Genomic DNA, 12,136 nt, shown 5'->3' with positions numbered 1-12,136 from the left:
TTTCTTCTAAGAGTTTTATACTTTTAGCTCTTACAGGTTGATCTTAGATACATTTTGAGTTAATTTTTGTATATGGTGTGTGGAAGGGATTCAACTTCATCTTTTTTTGAGGTTTTTTTGTGTTGTTGTTTTTTTTTTTGCATGTAAATATCAAGTTGTTTTAGCAACGTTTGCTGAAAAAACTATTTTCTCCCATTTTATTGTTTTGGTATCATTGGTAAAAATAAATAGGAAGCTTACTGCATTTCATGTCATTTCTCCAACTTTTTTTTTTTCTTTAGAGAGATCAGGGGACAGAGGCAGAGGGAGAGAGAGAGAGAATCCTAAGCAGGCTCCACACCAAGCACAGAGCCTGACAAGGGGCTCAGTCCTATGACCCTGGGTTCATGACCTGAGCTGAAATCAAGAGTCGGTCACTCCAACTGACCTAGCCACCCAGGCACCCCATTTCTCCAACTCTTTCCTTCCCTTCAAAAACTACCTGCTTTCGTTTACTTTTCAGAGTTCAGAGTAGTTCCTTTTTTTTTGTTTTGTCCAGAGATTTTAGGTTTAATCAGGAGAACAGACAGTAGTGAGCATATACTGTTAGTCAAAACTCCTCCCAGAAGATAAACACAAAACCCGCTCACAAATGCCTACAGCAGCTTTATTCATAATTTCCCAAACTTGGAGGCAGCCAAGAGAATTGTCATTGTCTGACCTGTGAGTCCTCAGAAAAGACTCAGAGAGCTTGTCTGTATTTGACCTGGCTCAGAGCTTGCTCAGTGGGCAGAGCCCTACCCTCAGGGCATTTATCAAAAACAATCAACTGTGATTGTTGACCCTCATATCTGCCTGAGGTGGGAATGTGTGTTCTCAGAATCTAATTGTGTTGGTTGGTTGGTAAAACAAAACAATATTCTCCAAAGATTATAATGGAAATCAGAATCAAAACAACATTCACAACATTCACGTGTCTGCGATATCATCCAAAATTGCTTAACTTACAAAAAATCAGGAAAATATATGATCAGATGAAAAGGCAATAAACAGAGACCAACCACAAGGTATCCAGACATGGAGATTATGAGACAAGGATTTCAATCCGCTATTAGCACTATGCTCCGTGAAATAATGGTAAACAATTTTGAGATTAACAGGATGACAGAAGTGACTAGCAGAGAAATCAAAATTATTAAAAAGAACCAAAAGGAAATTTGAGAAAAAATAAACTTGTTGAAGTTAAAAATTCACTGGATGGGCTCAATCAATATCAGAGGACAGAATAGTGTCCGTGAATTTAAAGGTAGATCAATAAGATAATCTAATCTGAAGAACAGAGGACAATTATTAAAAAAAAAAAAGACAGACTCTCAGGGAGCTGTGAGACTGTGAGGAAACGTCATAAGGTCTAAAATGTGTGCCATTAAAGTTTCAGAGCATCAGAAAAAGACATTGGCATAGAAAGAGTATCTGAAGAAATAATCACTGAAAACTTCCCAAATTTGATGAAAGATATATTTATTTACAGACTCAAAAAGCTTAGTGAATCCCAAATAAGATAAACTCAAAGAAAACTATGCCTAGACGTAGCATAAGCAAATTGTTCAAACCCAAAGATAAGGAAAATCTCTTTAGTGCAACTAGAGAAAAAATGGCACACATCATACCGGGAAACAATAATTTGAATAACCACCGATGTCACATTGGAAACCATGAAAGTCGGAACACAGTGGAACAGCACGTTCAAAATGCCGAAAGAAAAGAACTGTCAATCCAGAATTCTGTATTAACCAAAAATATTTTTTCAAGGATGAGGCAAAATAAAGATATTCTCCGGTAAAGGAAAACTAAGAAACTATCACTGGCGGACCAAAATATGAAAAACAGTTCTTGATGCTGAAAGAAAATGGCACCTGTGAGACTTGCATCTTCACTAAGAAAGGCAAAGTGATGATAAATAGCTTGGATAATATGCGTGCCTGTTTTTCTTCCTCTGAAGTTCTTTAAACACTTATGACTATTGAAAGAAAAAGCTATAGTATCGTCTGGTGAGGTTTTCAATGAATGCAGACATCCTTCTCAGACAACTGAAGCATAAAGATCAGTGGGACGGTGTCGGTAGAGGGGCCGATAAGTCTGCGAGTCTCCCACGTTTTACTAGAAGTGAGACAATATTAACTGTAACTCAAATGTCAAACAAGGGGTATGTACATTTTAATCTGTAGGGCAACAACTAAAAACACACAGGGGACATAGCTGAAAAGTTCTTGGATAAATTAAAATGGAATACTAACAATTTAGATTATCCAAAAGAAGGACGGAAATGAGAATCAGAGGAACAAACACAGAGGGAACAAACAGAAAACAATAACCTAACCATGGCAACCATTACACTAAATGTTAATGGTATAAATGCTCTAATTAAAAGCCAAAGACTATGAAAACAACAACAACAACAACAACAACAGAGATTGTCAAAATGTACAAAAACAAGACCAAACTATATGGTGGCTATAAGAGACACACTTTAAATATAACGACAAAGATAGGTTGAAAGAAATGGAACAAAAAAGACATACCATTAGCAAATGTTAAGCATAAGAAGACTTAAGTGGTTATTGTAATATCAGAGTATTACCAGAGACGTTTCATTATCATCATCAGAAAAGTAACAGTTCATCAGGAAGGCTTAGAGATTAAATAAATATTTACACTTAATAACAAAACTTCAGATACATAAAGCAAGCTGAACGTAGTAGGTCCTATCAGCTTCTGACTTAATTCCACCAGCCAGTGGGGCAAACACCGCAATTTCTTTCCCCCACCTGGGCCAACGGTTGTGAAATGCAGCCCGGCTTAAAAGCCTTTAGATGCAATACCCTAAAAGGCCACACGATGGCGAGACAACCTCGGCAAAGCTTCGCAGGTCGCTGTGTTTGAAAATTGCTGGTTAGCGCACCCTCTTCTGTGTGTGAACAGACACACTCACCCCTTCACCAAGTCCCTTGTTGGTTCAGTTAATATTTACGGAGCCGTTACTACGTGTCAGGTCCTGGCACTACCACTATGAGCAATACACTTTTCTCCCCAGGTGGGATACTGGGGTGCAGAAAAAAGCTAAAGTAAGTCAAAAAGGATAATTTTGCAACGTGGAAAAGACTCCAGGGCAATAGATGTAGGCATTCTGGAGAGCAAGTTGTACTGGTGGAGAAGCAGAGCCATGGACAAGGCACGGCTGTCCCTGGGTTCAGGACCACAGGGAGTGGACCGCCGACGCCCGGGCGCCATATGCACGCTGACTCACAATGGTGTGGGGCAGGCTCCGTGCACACATTCGATCACATTTACTGTGCTTGTCAACTTCCAGCACTGAACTAGACAGCTTTTATCTTGCCTGGCTGTGGTCTGACTTTGCTTCTGATGTATGGATCCAGTTTATCTATCGATCTACAGTCCCTCTGCATATCTCTACCCATCTGTCTCTCCATCTCTCTACCTGGGATCCCATTCCAGCTGGGAACCAACCTCCCATATGCATCTTCTCTAGAACCAGAGGGGTGGGCATCCCTCTGTATTTCAAAACGGTCCTCTCAGGCAAGCAAAATTCAGAGTGTAAAGGTAGGGAAATTGGGATGTGCTCCGAGACAGAAGAGCGGAGCATAAGAAACCGTATTTCATGAGTTGTGGTTGAAGAATCTTGGGTTGCTATCTGGAAAGAAGAAACCTCAGAGTTTTGGGGCAAAGTCGGGGCCACGCGAGAGCCTTCTGTGTCTGGAGTGATTGTGCGGAGAACAGGGACAGTTCTTGTACTTGGTGACTTCGAGGGGCAGAACTGCCAAAGGCTGTAGGAAGCCAGTTTTTTTGGGTAACCGATAGATCTTCCTACACTGTAGCTAGGTGAAGGTACATTGCTCTGTACACGGGCAGTTAGAGAGGGCTGTGGGGAGGGTATTAAACTGTAGATCGTGGCTGGAACATAACTTTTGAGATTCGCTATCATCCTGAAATTCCCTGATCTTTAAGAGAAATTCGGACAGTCCGGAGACAGCATAAAGAGGAGTCAAGAAAAGAAACTAGACAAGTTGGCAAAGTTAGAGGAAGGAAGGAAAATACAAAAGTGGGTCAGGAAGCCGAGGGAAGGGGCTCGGGGACTGGGAGGTGCCTAGGGGCGCTTAGTGCTGTCAAGGTGGGGACGGAAGACAGAGTAAAGCATTGGTTATCTGTCTACATCTATCTATCTATCTATCTATCTATCTATCTATCTATCTATCATTTATCTATCCATCTATTATCTACCTTTCTATCTATCTGTCTATATCTATCCATCCATCATCTATCTATCCATCTATTGATTATCTATCTGTCTACCCATCTATCATTGATCTACCCATCTATTTTCTATTTATCCATCTACATTATCTATCTATCCATCTATCTATCATCGATCTATCCATTTATCTATTATCTGTCTGTCTATCTATCTATCATCACTGGGACCCCTGCAGTTCAGTATAATAGGAAGATTGTAGCCAGATTTCAAGGGGACGAACAGAAGGGTTGGCAGAGCAGGTGAATAGCAGAAGACTCTATAAACACGGGTGTGCCGGGAAGGGACAAGATAGGTCTGAAGCTGACAGGGAGGCAGGAAGGAGAAAACGTGCTTTTGTTTCTTTCTTTGTTTCTTTTAGGATTTTTCCACAGAGAGACGTTACCCAGCAGAGTAGATGGACAGGGAACCACGGAAGATGTAAGTAATCGTGGAAAGACTTAGTTTATAGAAGAGACCTATCAGCATCCGGGGGAATCACGTCAACACATCTGGGCAAAGGAAAGGTGTCACCTGTGATGCCGTCACGGCAAGACTGAGTGGAAAAGCTGGCTGAGAAGCTGGTGAAGAAGAAGGGACCAGAGCTTAAAATCCAAAGCCGGGTTTGAACCCTGGCTCGACTTCCTACAACTGCCAGGATCTCGGGCAGGTCATGTGACCAGAGGAATCTTGGGTTCTCGTCTGTCAATAATCATCAAACAATTGCTACTATTTGTTTACTGATGCCCAGCCCTGGGCTAAGTCAGCGTTTCCCCTGCACCGGCTCACAGAATTCCCACAAGGTCACGGGGCCAATCTGATGCCTGTTCCTCTAGACACTGGGGTGCAGGATACCCCTTCCCCCCAGTCGTCTGCCTCTCACAGTTGTTCTGAGGGTTAAGAAATAATGGACATTCAACATATTGTGATTATTATAGTGGGATTAGGACCTCCCGTGATCTGACAAATATGCTTCTATTAATATAACCCCACGTTCCAGGTTAGCTAAGTTTCACAGTAAGCACATGATTAAACTCTGGGGGGCATTTGATTGATTTGAAGAATCTGCCCCAAGTTTAGCGTAAGGCATTTAGAATGATCATGAAATTACTCCCTTTTAGACTGTGTGACGTCATCTCACACTCTTTTTAGCGGGCTCTGGGTAAAGTGGCCTCAGCTGGAAAGAGTCTGACCGCTGACCTGGAGCTCACGATACGCTCCTCCAAGTGTAAAGAACATTTGTTTGCTTTTCCCTTTAGGCTTCAGGCGATGTCGTGTCCTTTCTTCTGAGGTTACTCCCCGAGACGTCACCGCTGTGTTTGAGAGCCAACAAAACTCAACCTCTGCCCCGCCGTCCTCCTCCCTGGTGCTCCCAGCAGGGAAATACATCTACCTCATTGCCTCTTGTTCCAGACGCCTCTGTAATTCTGAGCAGCATACACAGCGTCTCAGATGCTGAAGCCCCGAATCGGGCTGTTCCTGGGTTTCTAACTCCCTCCTGTGGATTTGCTGCTGTGACCTTCTGAACGACCTTGCCCAGACTCTGCTGCTTGTTAACGCTTTACCAGGTGGAACCACACCGATCCGTAGGGTCACGCATGCAGCGGTGCCCCGGGAGGAACAGGGTCTCAGCCTTCCAAATCCAGGATTTACGTGTTTAGCTTTTCTCACAGTGAAACATCCTGTACGGTTCTGGTGTTTCCTCCGCCGTTTGCAATTTCTTAGATGGATGGCGGTAACTAGGTAACTGTCAAGAAAAAAACAGCGACTCGTTTATTGCTTTAAAATATGCAACCAAAGCCAAGAGTACGAAATGCGTTCTTAAGATGAATAGGTCAGTTAAGTTGTGCTTCCCAACTCGATAAGGGCTATAATTAATTTTTTTAAAAGTTATGCTACAGTGCTTTTACGCACTTACGCGAGCGTACACTTTGAGCGCATAAAATGCGTCAGTGGCCTTGCTAGATGACAAGGATGAATTGTGAGCAACAACAACAGAGAAAGGTGCATATCTTCGTGAAGCTCAGGGTCCAGTGGGACGGGCCGGCGTTGGTGACGTCATCGAGGGATGAGATGTCACACTGACTGTGACAGGCCACACGGAAAAGAATGCCTGGGTCAGCAGTGGCTTTTCAGAGTGATCCGGGAGGTCACGCCTGTGGGATCTCCTTTTAGAAGCTTCGAGTTTCATCTCGCGCTGGATTCTCCTGCTTTATTCCCTACTGGGTCTCTCCGGCAGATGCCTGTCTGCAGTCTTAGAGGTAGGAGAGTAAACCCAGAATTCATCGGGGCCCCTGGGTTCCTGTAAAATCACTGACATTCCTTTCGGTTTCCAAGAGAACATCCCGACTCCCGCTCATTAGAGACGACTTTGTAAAGATTGCGCCGTCTTTTTATTTTAAAGGAATGGAAACGACTGTCCTTCCAGTTACGCAGCTAACACATACATACGGGGAAAATTCAGGTGACGCAGAAAATCAAAGAGAAGAAATTAAAAATCGTTAAAAAAAAACTTGCAGCCGCTGTTACGGTTCGCTAAACCTCCTTTCCCCATCTCTCTTTGTGCAAGCACGGACCTACTCTTTTAAACCTTGTTAAACAACAATTGACAAATGCAATTGTATATATTTAGTGTGCAGTGTGGTGACTGGATATACATGTCCGCTGGGAGGGATTGCCAAGACCAAGAGAATGAGCACATCCATCACCTCACCTCACTGACGTGTGTGTGAGTGTGCGTGTAAGTGGTGTGGACACGTAAGGTCTACGCCCAGCAATTTCCGGTATATGATACCGAATTATTAGCCATGGTCCCCACGCTGTACACTAGGTCCTCAGAACTTCTTCTTCCGACTGAACATTTGTATCCCTTTAACCGTAGCTCCCCATTTATACTCCTTCCCACCCCTGAAACCACGATTCGGTTCTGTTTCTGTGACCTTTTTTCTTGATTCCATATGTAAGTGATATCATACAGCCTTTGCCTTTCTCCGTCCGGCTTATTTCACGTAGCACAAAACCGTCCAGATTTATCCGTGTTGTTGCAAATGGTAGGATTTCCCTCGTTTTATGGGAGAAGAATATTCCAGTGTGTGTGTGTGTGTGTGTGTGTGTGTGTGACCTTGTCTTTATTCACTCATCCCTCGAAGGACACTTAGGCTGTTTCCGCGTCTTGGCCATTGTAAATGATGGTGCAGTGAATGTGGGGGAGCGGGCATCTCTTCGAGATACGGATTTCATTTCCTTCGGATATACGCTCAGAAACAGGATTGCTGCGTCCTACGATGGGCTCATTTTTAATTTTTTGATTCACGTTCATACTGTTTTCCATAGTGGTTGCAGCAATTTACAGCACCACAAAGAGTGCACGAGGGTTCCCTTTTCTCCACATCCTCTCGACCCTTGTCATCCCTTACCCTTTCCGTAATAGCATCCCAACAGGTGTGAGGTGATATCTCACTGTGGTTCTGGCCGGCCACCTGTGCCTCTTGTTGGCAGAAATGCACACTCAGGTTGATACCAACATGCCTTGGCCTTCTCGCCACACGAGCACTAGGGACGAGGGTCCTTCTCCCCGCGGTGAGTCGTGTTCCACCGAGGGGTGGGGTCCTCTGGTAGGGAACCAGGCCCACGATGATGGACGTGAATTCATTTCCAATTTTTCATTATTTTACACCACGCTGGGGAGCCTCGGCTGAGCGTCCGACTTCGGCTCAGGTCATGATCTCGCAGTCCGTGAGTTCAAGCCCCGCGTCGGACTCTGTGCTGACACCTGAGAGCCTGGAGCCTGCTTGGGATTCTGTGTCTCCCTCTCTCTCTGCCCCTCCCCCACTCGTGCTCTGTCTCTCTCTCTCTCTCTCTCTCAAAAATAAACATTTAAAAAAATTAAAAAAAAACAATGCTAAAGTGAGTACCTTTGCACATACAGTTTTGTTTTTCTCTCATCGGTAAGTTACTAGATTCTGTCTTTCTGTAGCTAAGGTGGGTTTCTGTTTTTGTTGGTTTGACACCAAGGTAATCCCAGAGCTGACACCCAAGGCAGCCACCAGGGGGAGCCCCAGCAGCCCTGGGTCACTGGGCAGAAGGGATAGGGCGCAGAATTCACCCGTCTACGGCACACATAGCCCGGGTTTCCCAAGGCACGACACGAAGGTGCTACATCACCGCCGTTTTCACTGCAAAATGGATTTGGTGAATCGTATCTTTCAATTGTAGTAACAGGATGTGTTTTGCAGGACGGAGCTGCACAGGAAGTTCAGTTTTAAAGGCAGAGAGGATGAAGGCTGGCGGGGCTTGCTGAGTTGTGCTCTGTTAGCTGGGCCGTGTGACTTCGCTTCGAAAGCTCCTCCCTGTTCAGAGGGGAGGAAGGCTTTACGCGGGATTTTTTAATGGGATCACAGCAGAGAGCTCGAGCTGAGTCTGTGCGGCGAACCTGCCCGAGTAAAGGGGGTGTTTCTCCCCCACGCGTGGGTTTTGGTTCAGAACAGTCCTGCAGCCGGCATCAGTTTGGTCTGAAACTTATAAACAATTTATAATCATTTTCCTTCTGGGGAATGAGCATCTGTTTTGCGCTTGTCTTCTTAATTTCTCCTGGGAGACGGTTGGTGACCTCCAATGTAGCGACGTCCGACTGCCTTGGGCACCACTCGAGGTTAGTCGACAGTAGAAGCCACATAAGGCTCCTTGGTTTGGACTCTGGTTTTCTTTCTTCTTCTTCTTCTTCTTTTTTTTTTTTAAGTTTAGCATTTATTTCATTTTAAAACATTTGCATACAGTAACATTCGCTTTTTTGGTGTCCTGTTCTGCGGGCTTTAACACACGTGATTTTTGTAACCAGCAGCACAAACGGGACACAGAGCAATTCTAACAAGCAAAGAATCCCCCGGTGCCTCCCTCCCACCCCACCCCACCCCAGTCCCTGGCAACCACTGATCCTACAGGCGTTCCTTTTCCAGAGTGTCACGGAGGCGGAACCACGTGGTACGTGCACCTCACACTGGCTTCCTCGCTCGTCAGCATCATGCACTGAGGCTGGCCACACTGTCACCCGTGTCACTGGCACATGGGTGGAGCCATGCTGTGGACAGAGCGCAGCTGGTTTGTCCGCGTACCCATCGAAGGCCATTTGCGGCGCGTCCGGTTTTGGACGAGGATGAATAATGTTGCTGTAAATACTCACGGACAGGTTTTTGCGTAAAGATCGTTTTTCATTCCCCTGGGACAGATACCTAGACATGGGGTGCCTCCAGGCTGGGCCACATGGTCCGTGGATGCGCGCCTCCATAAGAAAGTGTCTGGCCTTTTTAACCACACTTCCTTCTTCGCTCTTTCCTTCGGTGGCCTCAGTATTTCCAGGTGTTGACACGCCGTCTACGCACTGAGAAGGTCCAAATGATATCTCTAGCCCAGACATTTCTTCTGAAACCCAAGTTGGATGATGACATTGCTCGTTAACACAGACAACACAACCACAATGGATACAGGCAGCTCAAACGTGGCCTGTCTAGAAGGACCTCTTGAGACTCCCTCCCGAACTGAACCGTCTGCCTCCCATCTTAGTAAATGGCACCTGCCTCCACCATGAGGTCCGTCCAGCCATGGGGTCACCTTGAGTCGACCCTTCCGCTCTCCCTCTTCCTGGTCACCAATAAATCCCATCGATTTGATCTTCAAAATACGTCTCGAGACCACCCACTTTTCTCTGTCTCCACCCTGCTCTCTCTGTCCATGTCACCGCCATCCTGAGCTGGATTATCCCAGCAGCTTCCTGACTGGTTTAGCTGTTCTCGTTTTTGCTTTGCTCACCAACGCAGTCTCCAAATAGTAGACAGAATGAACTTTTAAAGGGATAAACCAATCAGATAACAACACACCCTTCAAGCTCCCGATGGCCCTCGGTGCAATATTTGGCTCCTGCCTGCCTATCCAGCCTCAGCGTCTAGAAGTGTCCGCTTGGCTCACCAAGCACCGTCCCTGGGCCGTAGGGTGCTAGAATGTGCCTGGTGTGTTCCTGCAGCAGGGCCTGGGGGCCTGGGATGCCCCCAGACCCATCACATGGCTGTGGTTCTCATCCTTCGGGCCTCCTTCAAAAGCCATCCCTGACCACACACATCCCCTAGCATAGGTGTCTCTGCTTTTTCTCCTATTGGAACCTCATTTCCCTCTCCAGGCTGAAAACAATCTTCAATTACCCAATTCGGTGAATTTTTCTTTATTAGAATTACTGGACTGTGGGCTCTGCAGTGTGCATTTACTTTTGAGTGTTTCAATTCTACAGTGAGAAGTGAACGTTTGTAAACCAGGGTGAAAACGTTAAGTACATGTTAAGTACAGAAAAGGAGCTAGTAGCAAAAAGTTTGTTAGGCACGGGCAGAGCTCTTGGGTCGTGCTAAGTATAGATAAGTAGTTGGCAGTGTGTGAGTGTTAAATAGAGAAGAGAGAGATGGAGGAAATGGGCACCTGATATTCATGAGTTGCCTGGGTACTGAATATTCATGATCCATTCAATACACAAAGGTGCCAAATACTTATGACCTCCTGAATAATTATATACAGAATATGCGTGATCCAAATTCATGAGTCACTAAAGTTTCAGGATACAATAAATATACAATAGTGTATACAAATATACACTAAATATACAACATATATGCCCTTAATATTCACGAGGCTGTAGTTCAATTCAGCTTGGTGACGCCCATCCTGGTCTTATGTGTTCCCTTCCCAAGAAACCCAAATAAAGCTTGTCCAGTAGAACAGCTGGGTGTCGTTGGCCCAGGCCACCTTCTTAATGTGGACCCCCTCTTGCTCAAAAGTCAACTTTGGTCCGCATGACAGCATCATCAGTGGGAAAAGCTGATGCAAGAGAAAGAGAGAGCCAGACAGATAGAGAGACAAACAGATGGACAGGTATGTAGATAGATAAAGATCTGACCCACAGAACTGCTTTGGTGACCAACCAGAGCAGGGAGCCAGGAACAAGGTGTAATAGAGAAATTATTCACCAGGCAGCTGTTAAAAACAGGAAGGCAGATTTTGTTTGAGCTACTGCAGTAGAGGAGAGAGACTTTATCCAGAACTGGGCTCCACTCCCCACGCAGCGAAGGCGACGGGGATTTACAGCTGGTGAGCAGAGCGGGGCGGGGGGGTGGGGGGGGGAGTGGGGGGGCAGGGGGCGGGGCCAGAAAACTACTCCGGAGCCTGATTAGACATCAACGGTGAAGGGATTTTTGCTAAACTGACCTAGCAGGATTCTTCGCTAACACTGGGCTTCGCTGACACTTCAGGTCGAGGGCAGGGTGGCTGGTCAAGGTCAAGTCCCAGTCGAGAAGAGAGCTCAGAGGGGCCTGCTTCAGGTCTGGTCAAGGAGAGAGTCTTTGTGAGGGGAAGGTGGCGTGGAGAGATCTTTCCATGTGAGGCCCGTCTCTGAGAGACTGTGATTCTGACGAAAGTAGTTTCATGCAATTTATGTCTGAGATTATAAAGGAGACTATAAATTCCCTTACGATTTTAAGTCCTTTTGAATCCTGTCGTTGTTATTATTTTCGTTGTACTTCTGTTTGTCGCTCGCAGCCAGATGATCCCAACTGACCAAACACAGCCTGTCACGGAGCAGGCTGTCAGAATTCGGGTGAATAAAGAAAACATCCACGTCCGTGGCATTGGCATTCGAAGTTAGTAGGCTACAGAGGAGTTTTACAACTCTGTATGGTTATTCTTTTTTTAAATGTCAACGGCTTCTATTTTCGTTTTATTAGGCCTCCTCTATTAGATTTTTACCAATATATATGCATCATGGGTAAAGTGCTAATGTTACTTAAGCGGTTTTACGATTACAAAGTATTTTCC

This window comes from Puma concolor, chromosome B2 (genome assembly GCF_028749965.1).
Source record: "Puma concolor isolate L17-30 chromosome B2, mPumCon1.1.hap2, whole genome shotgun sequence".
NCBI lineage: Eukaryota > Metazoa > Chordata > Mammalia > Carnivora > Felidae > Puma > Puma concolor.
Note: the sequence above shows the minus strand (reverse complement) of the source record.